We start from the raw sequence: 23,976 nt of genomic DNA on the forward strand, positions 1-23,976 counted from the left end.
CAAGCATCTTTTAATTTCATGGCTGCAGTCACCATCTGTGGTGATTTTTGAGCCCCAAAAGATAAAGTCTGTCACTGTTTCCACTGTTTCTCCATCTATTTGCCATGGAATGATGGGACCAGATGCCATGATCTTCGTTTTCTGAATGTTGAGTTTTAAGCCAACTTTTTCACTCTCCTCTTTTACTTTCATCAAGAGGCTCTTTAGTTCTTCTTCACTTTCTGCCATAAGGGTGGTGTCATCTGAGTATCTGAGGTTATTGATACTTCTCCCAGCAGTCTTGATTCCAGCTTGTGTTTCATCCAGCCCAGCATTTCTCATGATGTACTCTGCATAGAAGTTAAATTAGCAGGCTGACAATATACAGCCTTGACGAACTCCTTTTCCTATTTGGAACCAGTCTGTTGTTCCATGTTCAGTTGTCACTGTTGCTTCTTGGCCTGCATACAGATTTCTCGGGAGACTGGTCAGGTGGTCTGGTATTCCCATCTCTTAAAGAATTTTCCACAGTTTGCTGTAATCCACACAGTCAAAGGATTTGGCATAGTCAATAAAGCAGAAATCAATGTTTTTCTGGAACTCTCTTGCTTTTTTGATGATCCAACGGATGTTGGCAATTTGACCTCTGGTTCCTCTGCCTTTTCTGAATCCAGCTTAAACATCTGGAAGTTCAAGGTTCATGTACTATTTAAGCCTGGATTGGAGGATTTTGAGCACTACTTTGCTAGTGTGTGAAATGAGTGCAATTGTGCAGTAGTTTGAGCATTCTTTGGCATTGCCTTTCTTTGGGATTGGAATGAAAACTGACCTTTTCCAGTTCTGTAGCCACTGTTGTTTTCCAAATTTGCTGGCATATTGAGTGCAGCACTTTCAGAGCATCATCTTTTAAGACTTGATAGCTAAACTGGAATTCCAACACCTCTACTAGCTTTGTTCATATTGATGCTTCCTAAGGCCCTCTCATATTGATGCTTCCTAAGGCCCTCTTGACTTCGCTTTCCAGGATGTCTGGCTCTAGGTGAGTGATCACACCATCATGATTAATGGCATTCATTTCAATGTGTGATAAATGCTGATGAGCATCCATGTGGCCATGAGAATGCTGCTTTCCCATTTTAGAGACAGAATTTTTCACTACCAAAGCTTAATATGGCTTCCAAGGTAGCTCAGTGGGTAAAGAATCCAATTGTAATGCAGGAAACCCAGACATGCATTCAATCCCTGGGTCGGGAATGTCCCCTGGAGGAAGGCATGGCAATCTATTCCAGTGTTCTTACCTGGAGACTCCCATGGGCAGAGGAACCTGGCGGGCTACAGTCCATAGGGTCACAAAGAAGCAGACATGGCTGAAACGACAGCATACATGCATGCAAGGCTTAGTACACATGAAACACAAGACTGTCTTTTTTCTTTGATCTATCAAAATAACCACATACTGAAAGAGGTGTCTTTTGGAAATATTAATCAAAAGTGAATATGTTACTAGATTTATGAAACACTCTGATAATGGTTTAAAATAATTGTCAAATGCAAAGTCCTCTGACCTCTATTATAATGAAGAGTTCTTATAACTGAAGTTTCCTAACTTTTTAAATAGGAATCTTGTGTTATGGTCATTAAATCTCGATTGGATAGTTATCTGATAAGAATATAGACATAAATGGTTCAATAGAAAAAGGGATCAAGAATCCATATAAAAGAAATTCAGAAAATAATTGAAGATAATTGACATTTATAAGAGTAATAAAAAATACTGAGTGCCAAAGAATCGATTCTTTTGAATGTGGTGCTAGAGAAGACTGTTGAGAGTCCCTTGGACAGCAAGGAGATCAAACCAGTCGGTACTAAAGGAAATCAACCCTGAATATTCATTGGAAGGATTGATGCTGAAGGTGAAGCTCCAATACTTTGGTCACCTGATGGGAAGAGCCAACTCATTGGAAAAGGCCTTAATGCTGGGAAAGATTGAAGGTAAAAGGAGAAGAGGGTGGCAGAGGATGAAGTGGTTAGATAGCATCACTGACTCAAAGGACTTGAATTTGAAGAAACTCTGGGAGATAGTGAAGGGCAGGGAAGCCTGGCATGCTGCAGTCCTTAGGGTTACAAAGAATTGGACACAATTTAGCGACTGAATAACAACAACAGTGAGAGTAATATTGAGTACGGATTAGTTATCTACTACCTTTTCATCTTCCCTTTTCATTGTTTTACTGGAACTAGCTAAGTGAGTTAAGTTCAGTTTGCCTTCTCTTTGTGTATCTTATGCGGAGGAATCTATTTTCCTCTACCCTTTCAGGTTTTTCTGGCTTGTTGAAGAATTAAATTGATGTGAGACAGATTAGCAGGAGGAAATCAAACAAATTCCAATAACATGCATACATAGGAAGGATCCAGGAAAACAGAGTAACTCATCAAAATGGATCAAATCTTCATCTTCAGTACCATCTTCAGGAGAAGATGATGAGGATGGTGGGGGTAGTGGTTCAGAACTTCACAGGCAATTCACAGGAGAGGAAAAAGAAATGTTTGGTAAATAAATATTTGCTGAGGCCCTGCAGAGACAGATTTTAACTGACTTTTCCAGATTCCCCCGTCTGCAGACCTAGTTCATACATTAGCTATCTATGGTGATAGCTCCCTTCCTGACACAGATTTCTGTCTACATTCGTTAGGCAATTCCAGGGGGAAGGTCAAAGTTTCTTCTTAAGTCTTTTGGGCCTTGATTGATTTCAGCTCAAAATAATCCACATGCCAAAGGGACATTTTGGTGTGGAAAGTACTGCTCTCCAAAATCCTATTTCTATAAATTACTATTAAAATGACTTTTCATTTCGTAACAAAGTTTATCACTGAAGTGTTTGTAATTTATCTCTTGATTAGCTTAAGCATTAGATGGAAACTGTCTTGAAGGCAAAATTCATATTGTAATTATCTTTTTATCTTCATCAAGGAGTGCAACCCTCTTTGGTTATGTTTGTATTGTTGGTTTTTAGTCACTGAGTCCATGGGACAGCACAGACTATGCCTCACCAGGATCTTTGTCCATGGGATTTCCAAGGCAAGAAAGGGGAGTGGGTTGTCATTTCCTACTTCAGGGGATCTTCCTGATCCAGGGATCAAACACAGGTCTCCTCATTGCAGACTGATTCTTTACCAACGAGCCACCTTTTGGTTAGCTGCCAAATAAGTTTCTTAAGTTTCTCATATTTAGCAAATACTGTGTATTACAGCATGTTTAGCTATTTTCCACTCTTCAACTGTCTCTATTGCTATAATTTTCCAAGTATTTTGACTTCATAACCATTTTAGGTTTTCCATAAAAACATTAAAATCTACCTCTTTTTTTTTCTAAGTGCTCCATGTTCTCACTATATTTATCTGCTTAAAAAACCTTAACTCAGTACAGTTCACTTCAGTTGCTCAATCGTGTCCAACTCTTTGAGACCCCATGAATCACAGCACGATAGGCCTCCCTGTCCATCACCAACTCCTGAAATTTACTCAAACTCATGTCCATCGAGTTGGTGATGCCATCCAGCCGTCTCATCCTGTCATCACCTTCTTCTTCAGCCCCCAATCCCTCCCAGCATCAGGGTCTTTTCCAATGAGTCAACTCTTCACACCAAGTGGCCAAAGTATTGGAGTTTCAGCTTCAGCATCAGTTCCTCCAAGGAACACCCAGGGCTGATCTCCTTTAGGATGGACTGGTTGGATCTCCTTGCAGTCCAAGGGACTCTCAAGAGTCTTCTCCAACACCACAGTTCAAAAGCATCAATTCTTCAGCGCTCAGCTTTCTTTATAGTCCAACTCTCACATCCATACATGACCACAGGGAAAACCATAGCCTTGACTAGATGGACCTTTGTTGGCAAAGTAATGTCTCTGCTTTTGGATATGCTATCTAGGTTGGTCATAACTTTTCTTCCAAGGAGTAAGCATCTTTTAATTTCATGGCTGCAGTAATTATCTGCAGTGATTTTGGAGCCCCAAAAAATAAAGTCTGACATGGTTTCCACTGTTTCCCCATCTATCTGCAATGAAGTGTCCGATTCTTCGCGACCCCATGGACTGCAGCCTAACAACCCCTCCGTTCATGGGATTTTCCAGGAAAGAGTATTGGAATATGTTGCCATTGCCTTCTCTGATACAGCCTTGATGTACTCCTTTTTCTATTTGGAACCAGTTTGTTGTTCCATGTCCAGTTCTAACTGTTGTTTCCTAACCTGCATATAGGTTTCTCAAAGGCAGGTCAGGTGGTCTGGTATTCCCATCTCTTTCATAATTTTCCACAGTTTATTGTGATCCACACAGTCAAAGGCTTTGGCATAGTCAACAAAGCAGAAATAGATGTTTTACTGGAACTCTCTTGCTTTTTTCATGATCCAGTGAATATTGGCAATTTGATCTCTGGTTCCTCTGCCAGCTTGAACGTCTGGAAGTTCACGGTTCATGTATTGCTGAAGCCTGGCTTGGAGAATTTTGAGCAGTACTTTACTAGCACGTGAGATGAGTGCAATTGTGCGGTAGTTTGAGCATTCTTTGGCATTGCCTTTCTTTGGGATTGGAATGAAAACTGATCTTTTCCAGTCCTGTGGCCACTGCTGAGTTTTCCAAATTTGCTGGCATATTGAGTGCAGCACTTTCACAGCATCATGTTTCAGGATTTGAAATAGCTCAACTGGAATTCCATCACCTCCACTAGCTTCATTCAGAATGTGATCCAATGTAGAGGGAATGGCAAACCACTTTAGTATTCTTGCCTTGAGAACCCCATGAGCAGTATGAAAAGGCAAAATAGTAGGATACTGAAAGAGGAACTCCCCAGGTTGGGAATGCCCAATATTCTGGACAGCAGTGGAGAAATAACTCCAGGAAAAATGAAGGGATGGACCCAAAGCAAAAACAATACCCACTTGTGGATGTGACTGGTGATAGAAGCGAGGTCCAATGCTGTAAAGAGCAATATGCATAGGAACCTGGAATGTTAGGTCCATGAATCAAGGCAAATTGGAAGTGGTCAAACAGGAGATGGCAAGAGTGAACATTGACATTTTAGGAATCAGCAAACCAAAATGGACTGGAATGGGTGAATTTAACTCAGATGACCATTATATCTACACTGTGGGCAGGAATCCCTTAGAAGAAATGGAGTAACCATCTTGGTCAACAAAAGAGTCCAAAGTGCAGTACTCGGATGCAATCTCAAAAATGACAGAATGATCTCTGTTGGTTTCCAAGGCAAATTATTCAATATCAGGGTAATCCAAGCCTATGCCCCAATCAGTAACACTGAAGAAGCTGAAGTTGAATGGTTCTATGAAGACCTACAAGACCTTCTAGAACTAACACCCAAAAAGAATGTCCTTTTCCTTTTAGGGGACTGGAATGCTAAAGTAGGAAGTCAAGAAACACCTGGAGTAACAGGCAAATTTGGCCTTGGAGTACGGAATGAAGCAGGGCAAAGACTAATAGAGTTTTACCAAGAGAACGCGCTGGACATAGCAAACAACCTCTTCCAACAACACAAGAGAAGACTCTACACATGGACATCACCAGATGGTCAACACTGAAATCAGATTGATTATATTCTTTGCAGCCAAAGATGGGGAAGCTCTATACAATCAGCAAAAACAAGACCAGGAGCTGACTGTGGCTCAGATCATGAACTCCTTATTGCCAAATTTAGACTTAAATTGAAGAAAATAGAGAAAACCACTAGATAATTCAGGTATGACCTAAATCAAATCCCTTATGATTATACAGTGGAAGTGAGAAATAGATTTAAGGGACTAGATCTGATAGAGTACCTGATGAACTATAGATGGAGGTTCGTCACATTGTCCAGGAGACAGGGAATAAGACCATCTCCATGGAAAAGAAATGCAAAACGGCATTTGGCTGTCTGAGGAGGCCTTACAAATACCTCTGAAAAGCAGAGAAGTGAAAAGCAAAAGAGAAAAAGAAAGATATAAGCATCTGAATGCAGAGTTCCAAAGAATAGCAAGAAGAGATAGGAAAGCCTTCCTCAGTGATCAACGCAAAGAAATAGAGGAAAACAAGAGAATGGGAAAGACTAGAGATCTCTTCAAGAAAATTAGAGATACCAAGGGAACATTTCATGCAAAGATGGGCTCAATAAAGGACAGAAATACTATGGACCTAAAAGAAGCAGAAGATATTAAGAAGAGATGGCAAGAATACACAGAAAAACTGTACACAAAAGATCTTCACGACCCAGATAATCACGATGGTGTGATCACTCACCTAGAGCCAGACATCCTGGCATGTGAAGTCAAGTGGGCCTTAGGAAGCATCACTATGAACCAACCTAGTGGAGGTGATGGAATTCCAGTTGAGCTATTTCAAATCCTGAAACATGATGCTGTGAAAGTGCTGCACTCAATATGCCAGCAAATTGGGAAAACTCAGCAGTGGCCACAGGACTGGAAAAGGTCAGTTTTCATTCCAATCCCAAAGAAAGGCAATGCCAATGAATGCTCAAACTACCGCACAATTGCACTCATCTCATGCGCTAGTAAAGTAATGCTCAAAATTCTCCAAGCCAGGCTTGAGCAATATGTGAACCATGAGCTTCCAGATGTTCAAGCTGGTTTTAGAAAAGGCAGAGGAACCAGAGATCAAATTGCCAACATCTTCTGGATCATAGAAAAAGCAAGAGAGTTCCAGAAAAACTTCTATTTCTGCTTTGTTGACTATGCCAAAGCCTTTGACTGTGTGGATCACAATAAACTGTGGAAAATTATGAAAGAAATGGGAATACCAGACCACCTGACCTGCCTCTTGAGAAATCTGTATGCAGGTCAGGAAGCAGCAGTTAGAACTGGACATGGAAAAACAGACTGGTTCCAAATAGGAAAAGGAGTACGTCAAGGCTGTATATTGTCACCCTGCTTATTTAACTTATATGCAGAGTACATCATGAGAAATGCTGGGCTGGAAGAAGCACAAGCTGGAATCAAGATTGCCAGGAGAAATATCAGTAACCTCAGATATGCAGATGACACCACCCTTATGGCAGAAAGTGAAGAGGAACTAAAAAAGCCTCTTGATGAAGGTGAAAGAGGAGAATGAAAAAGTTGGCTTAAAACTCAACATTCAGAAAACGAAGATCATGGCATCTGGTCCCATCACTTTATGGGAAATAGATGGGGAAACAGTGGAAACAGTGTCAGACTTTACTTTTTGGAGCTCCAAAATCACTGCAGATGTTGACTACAGCCATTAAATTAAAAGACGCTTACTCCTTGAAAGCAAAGTTATTACCAACCTAGATAGCATATTGAAAAGCAGAGACATTACTTTGTCAACAAAGGTCCATCTAGTCAAGGCTATGGTTTTTCCTGTGGTCATGTATGGATGTGAGAGTTGGACTGTGAAGAAGGCTGAGCGCCGAAGAATTGATGCTTTTGAACTGTGGTGTTGGAGAAGACTCTTGAGAGTCCCTTGGACTGCAAGGAGATCCAACCAGTCCATCCTGAAGGAGATCAGCCTTGGGTGTTCTTTGGAAGGACTGATGCTAAAGCTGAAACTCCAATACTTTGGCCACCTCATGAGAAGAGTTGACTTATTGGAAAAGACTGATGCTTGGAGGGATTGGGGGCAGGAGGAGAAGGGGACAACAGAGGATGAGATGGCTGGATGGCATCAATGACTCTCTGAGTGAACCCCAGGAGTTGGTGACGGACAAGGAGGCCTGGCGTGCTGCAATTCATGGGGTCGCAGAGTCAGACATGGCTGAGTGACTGAACTGAACTGAACTGTGGCATTTGAAGGCAAAGTGTTTGAGAATTACTCAACCATTATCACTGAACACTTCTTCTCAGTGTTTTAAAATGTAAAATGATTTATTTTTCCTTAAATATGCTCACTTTCAAAAACTTAAAATTCTCCAGCATCAAATAGAACAATCATGAATAGTTTTACCTGATGCCCCACTCCATGTGACATTTTTTTCCTGCATAAACCTGTACAGGTATAATTTCAAATCATACTTTAGTTTTAAGCCGACCTAGTTTTTCTTTAGAATAAGGTTGTAAAGGAGATTAAACTGCAGCAGGCATGGTGAAACCATGCCTTCAAAAATGTTGAAGGAAGAGAATAAGATTTTATCATCAGCTACATTTGAAAATCCGAGAATAACCTTAGATATGCAGTAGGAATTATTCGAGACTTAAATTGGTCGTAAAATTGACCCAGTTTTCTCAGAATCTTTTTTGACACAGGATTCACTAGTTCTTTCAACAAAAATCTATTTAATGAACATTATTGAATAGTTGCTGTAACAGACACTAGAAATAAAATGAAGAATTAAAACAGACATGGCTCCCAGTTTCAGGGAAGTAACAACCTAGTTGGAGAGAAAGACATCACATTACTACAAATGTGTAATTATACAGTGTATTCAAAGTAGAGAAATATGATTCCATAAAGCATGTAAGAAAGGATTCTATGTTATACAGTGTTACCTGAAAACTGGGTTCACCTCTTGGTCTCTTGAGACAAAAGACACAGCTCAGCCAAAGAACTGGAGAAGGAAAGATTTATGGCTTGCATCAAGTAAAGAGAATACCAAGAATCTTTCCTGAGTCAGTGTCATCCAAAATAGCAAAATTGGGGAAGTTTTAAGCTAAAAGAGCACATACATATTTGTAAAGAGGCTTAGGCCATCAACACATCCTTCCACAGGGTATCTGCCCAATCTAGGGGTCAAACCCATGTCTCCTGATTGGCAGGCAGATTCCTTACCACTAAGCCACCTCAATATCCTTTAGGTTCCAGTTGATCTGGTAGTTGAGCACTTCAGGCTGGTCTTTATCATTGAAACAGAACCAGGACTCTTTAAAACTAATATATTATCTTTACTATTGTTACTTCTCTTGCCTGATAATAGTCCTTTGTTTCTGCATTCTTTTGTTCCCTTAAGATGATTAATTACAGAGGCCTATTCAAGGACAAACATTGTGGCCAGGCTTAGATCACATAAAGGCTTAGGTCCAAAATGGCTTCACTTATGTTAAGAAAGCCAGGCCTGGTTCTCTTACTCTGGGGACCCTCTAACCTTCTTGGTTGCAGTAGAAAAGCCTCCCGAGGAAGCAATATTTAAGCCAAATGAAGGAGACAGAGGTAAATGGTGAATAGATAAAGAGGGCACAGAACAGGTATGTGCAAATGGCTTCTAGTAGGAGAATGAAAGTTGGTTGGGTTTGGGAACTTGCTTTATAAATATATGTGGCACCACAAATCAAATGAGTAAAGAAAGTATTATTTAATTTAGGGTCTACATGCGAATTATAGCCCATACTACAAATCTAGCCCTTCTGCCTGATTTTGCAAAAAATGTTTTTATTGGAACTCAGCTACTCCTTTTTATTTATATATTATTTATGGCTGCTTTGGTGCTACCGCATTAGAGTTGAGGACCATTTTGTCTCAGAAATCAAGATATTTACTTTCTGGGAGTTTGCAAAAAATTGCTGACTCCTGGCTTAATAGACAGTGTTAAAGAAACTAATTTTATACACCTGATGTACAAAGGTGACTTGCAGGTGTCAATGGTGCCTGAATAATCTAACGGGGGGAAAAATGTAGTAAAGTTTTGTGTCTTAGGCATGAAAAAGATTCCTTAGCAGCCTTATAAATTACAACCAAAAGAAAATTGGATGTTTTGACTCTACCAAACTGAAAATTTCTACTCAAACAAGTATCCCTCTGGAATTCCCTGGCAGTCCAGTGGTTAGGACATGGCACTTTCACTGCCATGGGCACAGGTCCAATCCCTGGTTCAGAAACTAAGATCCCACAAGCCATGTGGCACTCTCCCCTCCAAAAAGTGCCCAAAGTATTCCTCAGAGAAATTATCAGATGTGTGACTCACTGGAAAAGATGCTATAATTTCTACAACCAATAAGAGACTTATGTAGAAATGCACAGGAAACTCCTTCAAGGAAAACACCAATATCTGATACAAAAATGGGCAAAAGATATGAATTAGCAAATCACACACACACACAAAAAAAGGAATCTGTATGGGTAAAAAGTCTGTGAAGATATGCTCAAACTCAGTAAAAAGAGAAACACAGTTAAAGTAAAAACCCTATTGCAAACATTAGAAAACAGTAAAATACCAAGTGTTTGCAAGGATGTGGAGAGTCAGGGATGTGTATAGAGTGCTACTGAGTGTTGTAGCAATTCCAAAAAGCAATATATTTACTGAAATTATAACCCAACCATTATGTTCTATAGGCCTGCAGCACCACTTGAAGCATGCATCCCAGAAGAATGACGGCATTGTCTGTGAAGGAAGAAGCTCAAGGATGCTCACTACATTGTTGCTTACAGTACTGAAGAGTTGGGGGCACCACAGTTGTCTATCACTCTGTCACTAGAGGAATACATAAGAAAAGAGAAGGGATAGGTATTGAAATGCCATACAATAGTAAAAACATAGTGTTGAATGAAAAGTAAGGTTGATAAACATATATATATATATATCCCTGGAGGAGGGCATGGCAATCCACTCCAGCATTCTTGCCTAAAGGATCACATGGACAGAGGAACCAGGTGGGCTATGGTCCATAGAGTTGCAGAGTTGGACACAACTGAAGCAATTTAGCACACAATACAGGTATATATATATTTGTTGTTATTTAGCCATGAAATTAAAAGACTCTTACTCCTTGGAAGCAAAGTTATGACCAACCTAGATAGCATATTCAAAAGCAGAGACATTACTTCGCCAACAAAAGTCCGTCTAGTCAAGGCTATGGTTTTTCCAGTGGTCATGTATGGATGTGAGAGTTGGACTGTGAAGAAAGCTGAGTGCCGAAGAATTAATGCTTTTGAACTGTGGTGTTGGAGAAGACTCTTGAGAGTCCCTTGGACTGCAAGGAGATCCAACCAGTCCATTCTAAAGGATATCAGTCCTGGGTGTTCTTTGGAAGGAATGATGCTAAAACTGAAACTCCAGTACTTTGGCCACTTGGTGCAAAGAGTTGACTCATTGGAAAAGACTGATGCTGGGAGGGATTGGGGGCAGGAGGAAAAGGGGACGACAGAGGATGAGATGGCTGGGTGGCATCACTGACTCGATGGACGTGAATTTGAGTGAACTCTGGGAGCTGGTGATGGACAGGGTGGCCTGGCGTGCTGTAATTCATGGGGTCGCAAAGAGTCGGACACAACTGAGCAACTGAACTGAACTGAGTCACTAAGTCACGTCTGACTCTTTGAGACCTCATGGACTGTAGCCCACCAGGCTCTTCTGTCCATGGGATTCTCCAGGCAAAAATACTGGAATGGGTTGCCATTTCCTTCTCCAGGGGATCTTCCAGACCCAGGGAAAGAACTCCCATCTGCCGGGGTCCAGCCCCAGTGGATCCAGGGAAATTTGAAGGAGAGATGGCTTCGGCGATCAGGATACGATAGCTTTAATTAAATATTAATTAGAGATATAAAGAGTAATAGAATGAGGATAGCTCAGTAGGAAAATTTAGTGGAGAAAAGAGGCTGACTAACTTGGTTTACGTGGAAAGCAAGTAAAATTCCAAGGCAAGGAATTTATGTCACCTACGTAGGCCACAGGTGTCCTCCCGTTCTCCCGAAGGAGAGGAGACACTAAGGCCTCCCTGGTCAGATCTTAGAAGCCCAGGCATAATTAGTAGGCTTGACGAGCCTCCACATTCCAGATAATTCAGCCAGAAGGTGAGAGAAAGAATGACATGGGGAGACCAGTCTTTCGAGGAACTGATCCTATTTTTTATTTGTCCAGGGTCTGTTTTTATACACTGAGATGTTATACAAAAGTCACGTGGGGTCAGCAGTCCTGACTTTTGTTAAAGTCAGGTGCTTCATACAAATGTATACAGAGGTCTTAGGGGTGTTACATCATCTTCTGGCCAGGGGGGCCTGCTGACAATTTATGACCCTCTCCTTGTGACAGCGGTCAGTCAATCAGAACACTTATTTTTCCAGGGGTGATTATTCTTAAAACAGATGCCACCTTCCGAAGGTACCAGATAAAGTTACATTCCTATAGGGTGAGGGTGTAGTGGGTTTTAATTAAGGAAAGAATTTGCTTAGCCTAAGGTCTAACGTGGTTAAAATCCAAGGTTAATACTTATTTCTTCTATATATTCATTAATGTGTATAAGGGCAGGGGATGTGGAGACTTAGCAGTAAACATTGGTTCAACAAATGAAAAACCCTTCACCAATACAATTTCTAATCAGCCTACTATACCATACTAATAGTTTTTTAACTTCTCTAAAGAACCTGTTTTTAGAAGGTTTAAAGCATCTCGTGCCTCTCACGGTTGGGAGGCTGTGAACAATCACATGTGGCCGGACAAGCCTGTCAGGCAGGCTAGAGAACCTTCAGAGGAGTTTGTAGATTGAAACACTCCTGTCACACCCAGGAATTATTATTAACTGGAGCTGTAAGTTAACTCTTTTTCAAAGAGAGGTGGTGGGGGACAGCCCCCCATAAAGTCAGAGGTGTAGGTGAAAACACAAAACAATAAAGTAGACAGACTCTGGTTTTAGGGGTAGATGCTCGAAAATTTCCAGGGAGACTCCTGAGGCTCCATCCCGCCTTTGCGTATGTCGAGCCTCCTTCCTCATGACCTTTGCCACGGGTGGAGCTCCTCACACTGGCTCCTGACACCCATCTCCTACATTGACACACAAATCCTTTACAGATGAGCCACCAAGAAAGCATATATATATATGTATAGATTTCCCATTTTATGATTATTAAAAACATGTTTCAAACATATTAGAAGCAGAGAGAAAAATAAGAGACCAAGCATGAAGGGGAAAATGACATTATAAAATAGTGAGGCTTCCCACAAAATGATGACAGCATGTTATAAGGTAAAGCATGTTATTTACTCAGCTTCCCACACAGAGGTACAGTGTCACTTTTTGAAAAGTCACTCTGGTTACTTTGCAACATGCAGATGAATAGGGGGCAAAAGAAGACACAGGAACAAGGTAAGAGTGAGATAAGAGGATGGCGATGAAAGATTAGAGGAAAATGCCAACTCTGGAATTTGTCAAACGTGGCACATTTCCAAAGGACACCGTGTAAGGATTTAGGATTTGAGGGAGAAGAGAGATGCTTCAGTTTGAGGTTAAATATAGCTTCCCAGAGATACTGGTATTGTAGGACCAGTGCTGGAGAACTGTGCTGGAGAACTGCCACTTTGGGCAGGGACTAGTGAATATAAGGAAGGAAAGTGTAGAGTTCTAATGTTCAAGAGGACATGGATCACTAGGCCTGGGGACCATATGGACGTAAGATTAACCCATGTAGTCACTGCTGGAAAAGCAGATCACAATCAGAATGAACCATCATGTTCTGTTGAGCATATTATATACCAGGTCCTCTGCCAGTGCTTTACACCAGGGGTCTCCAACCTCCGGGATCTAATGCCTGATAATATGAGATGGATCTGATGTAATAAAATAGGAATAAAGTGCAAAATAAATGTAATGCACTTGAATCATCCTGAAATCATCCTTCCCTCCCACCCCTCCAACCCCTGTCAGTGGGAAAGCTGTCTTCCACTTACACAAAACTGGTCCTTGGTGCCAAAAATGTTGGGGATCACTGCTTTACACTATCTCACTTAATCATTAAAATTACCTTCTAAGGTAGTGTTATTATAATTACTAACGAAGAAGACAGACTAATTAGCCAGCCCAAGGAATTCTAGACATCTTTCTTCATATTTACCCTTCTAGAGCTCTTAGCAGGTTATGAAGAGCTACAGGAATACTGCTAATGCTTTTGAGTAGCTTCTGCCACATTTTAAAATAGTATGATCTTGTGTGTGTGTGTGTGTGTGTGTGTGTATGCATGAGCTGGGGTAAGGTAAAAGAAAGATTTCTAAAGATGCTGGTTGCTGAGTCTCTATCAGGCTTACATATGTCTCACACTCTTTGCAAGTTCAGATGCCAGTGTATGAACAGCCATGAACATCTAAGTTTGCGAAAAAAGGCCTTTATGAACTTAAGTTTCTCTCATGTCTATTCCTGGCTTGATAGCTCATTTATTTTTGTGTTGTTATTGTTCAGTCACTAAGTCATGTCCAGTTCTTTGTGATCCCATGGACTGCAGCATGCCAGCATTCCCTGTCCTTCAAAATCTCCCAGAGTTTGCTCAGATTCATGTCCGTTGAGTCAGTGATACTAATAATGATTTCTGTTACTCTCTTCTCCTTTTGCCTTCGATCTTTCCCACCATAGGGTCTATTTCAACAAGTCGGCTCTTCGCATCAGGTGGCCAAAGTATTGAAGCTCCAGCTTCAGCATCAATCCTTCCAATAAATATTCAGGGTTGATTTCCTTTAGGATTGACTGGTTTGATCTTGCTGTCCAAGAGACTCTTAAGCGTCTTCTCCAGCACCACAATTTGAAAGCATCAATTCTTTGGCACTCAGCCTTCTTTATAGTGAGAAATAAATAGGCAAAACACAGAAAGTTTTTACGGCAGGAAAACTATTCTGTATGATACTACAAAGGAAGATACATGTTAATATACAGTTGTCAAATATTCATAGAATATACAGGGCTTCCTTGGTGGCTCAGAGGGTAAAGCATCTGCCTGCAATGCAGGGACCCAGGTTCGATCCCTGGGTTGGGAAGATCTCCTGGAGAAGGAAATGGCAACCCACTCCAGTATTCTTGCCTGGAGAATCCCATGGACAGAGGAGCCTGGTGGGCTACAGTCCACGGGGTGGCAAAGAGTTGGACATGACTGGCACAGTGGTAAAGAGTCTGCTTGCAATGCAGGAGACTCAGATAACATAGGTTCGAAGATCCCTGGAGGAGCAAATGACAACCCACTCCAGTATTCTTCCCTGGAAAAATACCACGGACAGAGGAGTCTGTACCCCAGTCCATAGGATCACAGAGTCAGACACGACTGAGGGAGCACATACAACATGCAATGCCAAGAGTGAACCATATTGTAAAGTATGTACTTTGGGTGATGATAATGTGTCAGTGCAGGTTCATTAGTCGTAACAAATTCATCACTCGAGTGGAAGATGTTGATAATGGGGGAGGCTATGCATGTGTAGTAGCAGGGGTATATGGAAATTTTCTCTTCTTTCTGCTCAATTTTCTTATGAATTAAAACTGCTCTCCAGAATAAAATCTATTTAAAAATGCTCCTTTAAAAAAGACCTTTGCAAAGAGCCCATGTATCAGGAAAGATTTATGTTTCAATGTAAAGGTTTTATTGTCAATCATTCTTTGAAGAATAGTTTTTAACTGTAAAAATTTTTAGTAAAGCAACTCTTCATATAGAATTATATTTTTAAAAATGCCCAAAGTACAAACAGAGCTCTTGCTACTGAAAGGGTGTCTGAGAGAACAGAGTCCAGCTCTTTGTTTTTTCTTTCCCTTTATTCTTATTCTAAAGCACCTTTGCTGAATCCTTGGTGCTCTGAGAAGAAAAGAAGTTCTTTTATGGATTAAGAGATAATATCAACAAACACTTTTTACTAACCTCAAAAGGAATGTACAGGTGGCTGTATCAAATCTCACCAGTAAAAGAATTAATAGATAAGTAGAAAAAGAAAGCATGCTTGAGTGTTCTTACACCCTTGGTAAATTCTATTTCTAATTATGTCCCTCAAATCATAAAACATAAAGAGCTATCTTTTGTCCATATAGAATTCAAAACATCTGAATAAAAATAAATGAACAGTATTTAATATTCAGATATAGCTGACAAAGAGAAAATAGGAATATTGTTTTTAAACAATGGGGGCAAATGTTCATAAGCATCATAATAATATATAAAACACTTAAAAATATAAAGAAGGGATCACAGCAATAGAAAAATGATCAATGTTTAAAATTACTTAAAGAGAAATACACATAAAATCATAAGAAAATCTTAGAACTTACTAATAACCAAATACATGAAAATTAAAACACTGAGATATTTTTTCTCTTATACAGGCAAAGAGTAAAGGGATTGTTAATACTTGGAGAAACAGGCATTCTTACACACTAATGATCATAGCTGAGTGACCAACGCTTTGACTTTTCATACACTACTAATGGGGATGTTAATTTGTACAATCTGTCTGGAAGGCAGTGTGTTGATATGTGGGTGTGTGCTCAGTTGCTCAGTCATGTCCAACTCTTTGCAACCCCATGGACTGTAGCCCTCTAGGCGCCTCTGTCCATAGGATTTTCTAAGGAATAATACTGGAGTGAGTTGTCTTTCTCTTTTCCATGGGATTTTCCTGACCCAGGGATCAAACTCATGTCTCCTACCTTGGCAGGGGGATTTTTACCACTGAGCCACCTGAGAAGCCTGTGTTGATGTGTATCAGAACATATATTGTACACTCTTTGACTCAAAAGTCTCATTTCTAGGAATGTACCCAAAAGAGAGAAACAAACATGGTAAACAAAAAGCATATAAGAAGAGTGGTCATTGCGATCCCTCACACTTGAATTTCATAAGAAATATCTAGAAGGTCAGTTGTATATTCTTCACTCAAGTCTTATTTTTATGCCTAGATTCAAGAAGAGAAATTGCTTCAAACTTTTAGGAAGACATTTTAAGTTATAAGTAGTTTGTACAAAGTTCTTGGAAGAGTTTTAAAACATTCAGTAAAGGTTTTGATACTTGATCAAAACACCATTTTCTTCATTTTGATATCTTAAAGTCCCCACCCCATCCCTGTGGAGATAAAAGAGAGCAAATACACACTATTGCCAGCAGGTAGAGAATAAGCCATTTCAATTTTTTTTTTTTTTCCTCATATGAGATCAGACTAATGGGTGCAATGATCATATCCATAATATTTACGTCTTCTAGTGGACACACCCATCACAATGTCCTATCTTAGTAGTTATATTACACATGAGTGTGTGATGGGAATCTATGCAGAGCATACATGTATCAAACTATTTGCTTTAGTTTGTCTTAATTCAAGCCATCTGCCTTATCCTTTTCAGCTTAGCCCACAGATCCTGGACACAGTATTTTCAAGGGTTGGTTATCTCAAATTTCAAATTCTAGGAAGTCATTTTATCTCATTCTCTTTTTGGTGTTTAGCGAAAAATTTTTCTTACTTTCCAGTTTCTCTACCTTTGTAACTGGGGAAACACCACCAGCATGACTCACTGGGGTGTGGTGACAGTTATTTTTTCTTAATTAGTCAAAATGTGCAATGTGCTAATTACTTGATTCACAAGGAAGAAAAATCATTATATAAAAATCAGATTCGAGTGGTTTTAGCATATTAGGGTATATATTTTTATTTAAATGCAGAGAGCATCTGAATGTTAAATAAGCCACAAAATATGTTCTTGGTGAAACTAATTAACACTACAACCATGAGCACAATTCCCTTATGGGTTAATTTCTCAATGAAACTCAAAGATACTTTTTGACCTACTATAATGCTCCTTCTGCCAAGGTTAAGAGAAAGATATCACCATAATTGGAGCATATGAGTCTATATTAACCTGATTTAGTTTGGGGAATCAAAGATTTGCACAAGGAAGGAATTCATAATAATTAGGGTGTAAAACATGCAAGCATAGGGTCTTAAACACAGCATGAATTAATTATTCAGTGTTGTTCAGTCCATTTGGACTTATAAATTACAAAAGGTCACAGAGAAGATTATTCCCTTTCCAGTCTAATAGCCTGAGATTTCTTAAGCCTTGGTCCTTGCAGAGCATGGGCAAGCATATTTAAAACTGTGAAATAATAATATACAGAGAAAAAAATAGGTAGATACATAAAACATAGGTGGGGGCAAATAAGAGCCATGTACCCTTTTTAGGTAATCCTAGGAATCAAGAATGCTTAAATTTCACATATCACTATATTAATTTTCACTTTTTTGGTAATCTATATTATAATTAATGTTGTTTGACTAATGATTTAATTGAAAAAAATTGGTATAATCCTTCCTTGGTGATGCAAGTCTCAGAAAATTGATGACTACATGTATAATTTGTATTGTGAAAAAAAACCCACAAACTAACAAAAATAAACTTGGAGAATGTGGTAGACTAAATAATGGCCCCCACAAAATATCCACAACCTGTGAATATTTTACCTTATATGGCAGAAGGGAACTTCACAGATGTGATTAATTAAGAATCTTAAAGTGGAGAGATTATCCTAGAATATCCAGATGGCCTATTATAATCCCCAAGAGTTCTTATGAGAGTCAAAAGGGCCAAATTCAGAGACAAGAACATGAAATGATGGAAACAGATGTGGAGGGTGATGAGATATGGGACAAGGATGGAAAGAATGTGAGCAGCCTCTAGAACCTGGAAAAGGCAAAGAATTGATTGTTCTCTAGAGTCTCCAGGAAAAAATACAGCCCTGACAACACTTTTAATTTTAACCCAGAATGACTGTTTTGGCTTCTGATCTAAGAAGTATGTGATAATCAATTTGTGTTAATTTAAACCACTACATTGGTAGGAATTTGCTGGAGCATCAATGGGAAACTAATGTTAAAAACTATAAGAAGTCCACAAGACACAATACATCTCCTGCTACCTGACTGTATTAGTGTATAATGTATGATATCACTCCCCCAACCCCCAGCCTCCACAAAGTAATCAATGTGAATATTAGAACTAGAAGAAGATTTGAGAATTTCTTAAGGGTCCATGTCTTTGTTATTAGAGAAATATTGAAACTAAACACATCATTTTCCCCCTACAGTTAGCATTAATTTAATTCAAATCAACAAAAATATATGAAGGACTTTTTAGAGCAATGTGATCTATTGAATTACAGTCGAGGATAAAACCATAAAAATCATGTTTTTCTCTCTTTAGGCTGCTTTTAGTTTAGAAGAGATAAATGCAAAATCCATGTAGAATAGGAAATGACACGTGAGATTTGTATTTAAATAAAGTGCTGAGAGCTTACAGATTACAGGGTCCAATTTTACAGAGAAAAGACAGCATTAGCTATTGCAAGATGTGGTGATGCAGTAAGAAAGAAGCAAGTAAAAAGAGTAAAGATGGTGAAAACCAGATTAGAGATGGCTGAAACCTGAGGAGTGAGGAAGTGTTGAGAGTGTAAAAGCATTATTGTTTCAATAAGTTTTGTTAAACCTTTACAAAATTCTTTACTGTGGATTCTACTCAGCCTATGAACATGCTTGACCCTCTCCCAATTTTTAAACCCCACTGTCTTCTCCCCCAGCACCTCAGGTATGATCTCATATTTCCATCCCAACCACAGGCAGCATTTTTGAGAGACTAGAAAACAATTGGTGCCACCAATTTCTTAATTTTCATTTTCTCTGAAATCCATAGAAAACCTGGTTTTCAGTCCAGCCATAACCTATAACTTTCCTGCCAAAAGTCATTTATGTCCTTGACGTACTGGAGTTAACCAAGAGTTAGCCTTGATTTCTCTCTCTCCCCTTCTCTTCCTTCTGGCTTTTCCAGATCTCTCCTACTTTCTTTGTTTCATTCTTTGTCTCATTATTTTGCCCTGTTCATTCAACTTACTTTTTTCAGTCACTCAGTCGTGTCTGACTCTTTGTGACACTGTGGACTGTAGCCTGAAAGGCTCCTCTGTTCATGGGATTTTCCAGACAAGAATACTGGAGTGGGTTGCCATTTGCTTCTCCAGGGGATCTTTCTGACCCAGGCATTGAACTCACGTTTCCTGTGTCTCTTGCATTGGCATGCGGCTTCTTTACCACTGTGCCACCTAGGAAGCTACTTACTTTGGATGATCTCAAAACCACCGTGTGGCAGATACTGTAAACTTCCCTAGTGCCATGTCTTATGGGTACTGTAGTTCATTCTTTGGCTTCTCTGTGCTTTACTCTTAATGGTTGTCATTTCCATCCTTCTTCAAAGGACTTCTCGAAGGCTACCGGAAACTTTTTGCCCTTTGCAGAGATCTGAAAGTACTTGATTGTATATATACCCTTGGTGGAAGCCTATAACTATGACTGACTGACACAGAAATAAGACAATCTGGCTTCCTTGTCTTTATGTGAAACAAATGCTGAAGTATTGTTTAAGCTTCAAAACTTAAGGGAGAAAACTCAGTATTTTGCCTAAAATTGAGCTCTTCTGTGCCTTCCCCTTCCATCTCTGTTTCTCTCTCTGTCATGTTGATTTTATTTTTTCCTAGAAGCACTTTTTCAATAAATCACTTGCTCATGAATCTTATCTGCTTCTGGGGAAAATTCCCTAAGACATTCCACATGCTATTGATTGTACATTCTGTATTATGCTAACCCCTAGTAAGTATCTTTAGTTTTAATCTCTTCACTGAAGAAAGCTTCATACTGCTGCTGCTGCTAAGTCGCTTCAGTTGTGTCCAACTCTGTGAGACCCCATAGACGGCAGCCCACCAGGCTCTCCTGTCCCTGGGATTCTCCAGGCAAGAACACTAGAGTGGGTTGCTGTTTCCTTCTCCAATGCATGAAAGTGAAAAGTGAAAGTGAAGTTGCTCAGTCGTGTCCAACTCTTAGTGACCCCATGGACTGCAGCCCATCAGGTTCCCCCGTCCATGGAATTTTCCAGGTGAGTACTGGAGTGGGGTGCCATTGCCTTCTCCAAAGCTTCATACTGGGGATCCTCAAATCAAGGAGATGTCTCCACTTGTTTGTCCAAAGTGGACAACTCAGACTTAGCTTGCTACTGCTGCTGCTAAGTCGCTTCAGTATGTCCAACTCTGTGTGACCCCATAGACGGCAGCCCACCAGGCTCTCCTGTCCCTGGGATTCTCCAGGCAAGAACACTAGAGTGGGTTGCCGTTTCCTTCTCCAATGCATGAAAGTGAAAGTGAAGTCACTTAGTCATGTCCAACTCTTCTCGGCCCCATGGACTGCAGCATACCAGGCTCCTCCATCCATAGGATTTTCCAGACAAGAGTACTGGAGTGGGGTGCCATTGCCTTATCCGCAGACTTAGCTTAGAACAATCTATATTCCTATCACTTTCTTCCTTATTGTCAACATTATTCTTATTCCTGTATTTACTATTTATCTTTGCTAATAGGGAACACAATAATATGAATTGGCAATGAATATTTGTAAAAAAGGAAATTCAGTAGCAGAAACATAAAATGAAGCATAATTAAGACTAAAAAAAAAAGACACACCAAACACTTTTATACATTTCCAGAAATGTAGCTGTAAGCCTTAAGGCAGCTAGAAGTTAAACAATTGAATACTGGAGAAGGCAATGGCACCCCACTCCAGTACTCTTGCCTGGGAAATCCCATGGACGGAGGAGCCTGGTAGGCTGTAGTCCATGGGGTCGCTAAGAGTCAGACACGGCTGAGCAACTTCACTTTCACTTTTCACTTTCATGCATTGGAGAAGGAAATGGCAACCTACTCCAGTGTTCTTGCCTGGAGAATCCCAGGGACGGGGGAGCCTGGTGGGCTGCGGTCTATGGGGTCTCACAGAGTTGGACACAACTGAAGCGACTTAGCAGCAGCAGCAGCAAGTAAAAATTGATCAGTTTCTTAGAAACTTAGTTCACTTATATTTGAACTAGTTAAAAAGAAATTTCCTGGATACCCTCTTTAAGAGAACACGAGTTTTCCCCGAAACATAGAAATATTCCAAAAAATGATGCTGATATTTATCATATCAAGGTTAAATTTATTTAAAAGAGACTAATAAGGGACTGAGAAGGCAATGGCACCCCACTCCAGTACTCTTGCCTGGAAAATCCCATGGACAGAGGAGCCTGATAGGATGTAGTCCATGGGGTTGCGAAGAGTTGGACACGACTGAGCAACTTCACTTTCACTTTTCACTTTTATGCATTGGAGAAGGAAATGGCAACCCATTCCAGTGTTCTTGCCTGGAGAATCCTAGGGACGGGGGAGCCTGGTGGGCTGCCGTCTGTGGGGTTGCACAGAGTCGGAAACGACTGAAGCAACTTAGCAGCAGCAGCAGCATGCTACATGAAATTTATTATATTATTGTGTAGACTTAATGTTCCAGACACTTGGGATGTAGCAGTAAACAAACAGACAAAAAAGATATTTAATTTTATGGAGCTTCTACCTGTTAAAAGAAAACAGGCTCCAAGCAGAGTCACTTTGCTAAACACACATCACCAAAGCAATATTTAATACCTATCTTAATTGCAGTTTCAGCTTCCCCCAGGAAAGTAATCTTAGTGAGTCAGGGGGGAATTTCTTGGTCAGAACTAGTGAGATAATCCATTAGATAGACCCTTGCCATTCTCCAAAGGAAGGTGACTTTACCTGAGATAATTCACTCTTTGCTGATAATTTCTATATCTTATCTCCTCCTGCACATAAACGTCTTCCATTTTGTACAGCTCTTTGGAGCTTCTTTATTGCTAGATGGAATGCTGCCCTGTTCATGAATCATTAACTAGAGACAATTAGATCTTTATATTTATTCAGTCAAAAATTTTCAGCATATCTTAATGGGGGAAGATAGACAGTAAACAATAATTATAACAAATAAATAAGTAGTGTAGTTTAGTGTAAGGGGATGAGTACAATATAGAAATATAAGAGTAGGTAAAGAAATCAAGAGAATGTGTGTTTGGGGTGAGGCTATGATATTAGATTCATTGAGAAGCTGCTACTAGGGAAATTGGAATGTAGTGAAGAATAAGTTATATGGATATATGGGGAAAGATCATTCCAGGCAGAGAGAACAGCCAGAATAAAGGCTATTTCTAGAATATTTTATAAGATCTATCAGGCAAACATGGCTGAATCAAGGTAAGTATGGAGGATGGTTGTAGCATGCAAGGTGAGAGGGATCATGAAGGCCAGAACAGGTAGGTCCTTGAAGACCATTGCAAGGACACTGGCTTTTACTCTTAGTAAAATATGAACTATCACGAGGGGATCACTATCACATTGTGTTGAAAATAGAAGGTGGTCAATAAGTATAAGAAGCAATGAGACCAGTTGGGAGACAATTGCAATAGCACAGAGGAGAGATAATTGTGGCTAAACCCAGTTTGGCAGTAGAAGGGGTGGCATGAAATGGTTGGATTCTGGTTGTAGTGTTAGAATCAATAGGATTTCCTCAGAGGTTGGATGCAGGATGTGAGAGAAGAATGCTATGCTATGCTAAGTCACTTCAGTCATGTCCGACTCTGTGTGATCCCATAGACGGCAGCCCACCAGGCTTGTCCGTCCCTGGGATTCTCCAGGCAAGAACACTGGAGTGGGTTGCCATTTCCTTCTCCAATGCATGAAAGTGAAAAGAGAAAGTGAAGTTGCTCAGTCGTGTCCAACTCTTAGCGACCCCATGGACTGCAGCCTACCAGGCTCCTCTGTCCATGGGATTTTCCAGGCAAGAGTACTGGAGTAGGGTGTCATTGCCTTCTCCGAGAGAAGAATAAACAGACTTTAAGTTTTTGGCCTGAATGAATCAAAAGATTGAGTTGCCATCAGTTAATGTGGGAAAGGTGGAACAAGTTGGGGCAGACCCGGTTTGAAATGCCTGTCAGACAGCTGCATGGAGATGTCAAGAAGGCAACGTATATGTGAGTCGAGAGTTTGGCACTACGGAGGATTTCTAAAAGAAAACAACCAAGGGTTGAGATCTGAGGTCTAGAGGAGAGGTATACTAGCCAGGAGAAGGAAAACAAACAAACCAACAAAACAACAAAAAACCCCAAACATATTTGGGAAGCCAAGTAAAACAGATATGTCAAAGAGGAGAGAGTGATCTACCGAGTCAAAAGTTGTTAACAGGTCAAGTAAGATGAAGGTTAAATGTTTACCATTGGATTTAGGAACATGAAGTTTATTGATGACTTGAGGAGATCATTTTTGGTAAATTGATAGAGGTGAAAAACCTGATTGGAGGGAGTTTGAGAGAAGCTGGGGAGAAAAGAAACAGGAAACATTATATCTTTCATACGTAGATAGTTATCTTACAAAGGACTATTCCCAATTCTTCCCTCCTGTCCTTTG

The 23,976-nt window shown here is 40.1% G+C and overlaps 1 long non-coding RNA gene across 1 annotated transcript in view; it reads right to left on the minus strand.

The window, feature by feature from the left end:
* LOC147379272 (uncharacterized) overlaps positions 1-23,976 on the minus strand; it is a 221,882-nt gene that overhangs the window by 24,657 nt on the left and 173,249 nt on the right. Inside the window, exon 3 of the long non-coding RNA XR_015132715.1 lies at positions 1,278-1,346. This is a non-coding gene — a long non-coding RNA (uncharacterized LOC147379272). The remainder of the gene's footprint in view (positions 1-1,277; positions 1,347-23,976) is intronic.

Source organism: Bos grunniens, chromosome 1 (assembly GCF_055505025.1).
Source record: "Bos grunniens cultivar Pamir isolate PY7600 chromosome 1, Bosgru_T2T1.0, whole genome shotgun sequence".
In the NCBI taxonomy this organism is placed as follows: domain Eukaryota; kingdom Metazoa; phylum Chordata; class Mammalia; order Artiodactyla; family Bovidae; genus Bos; species Bos grunniens.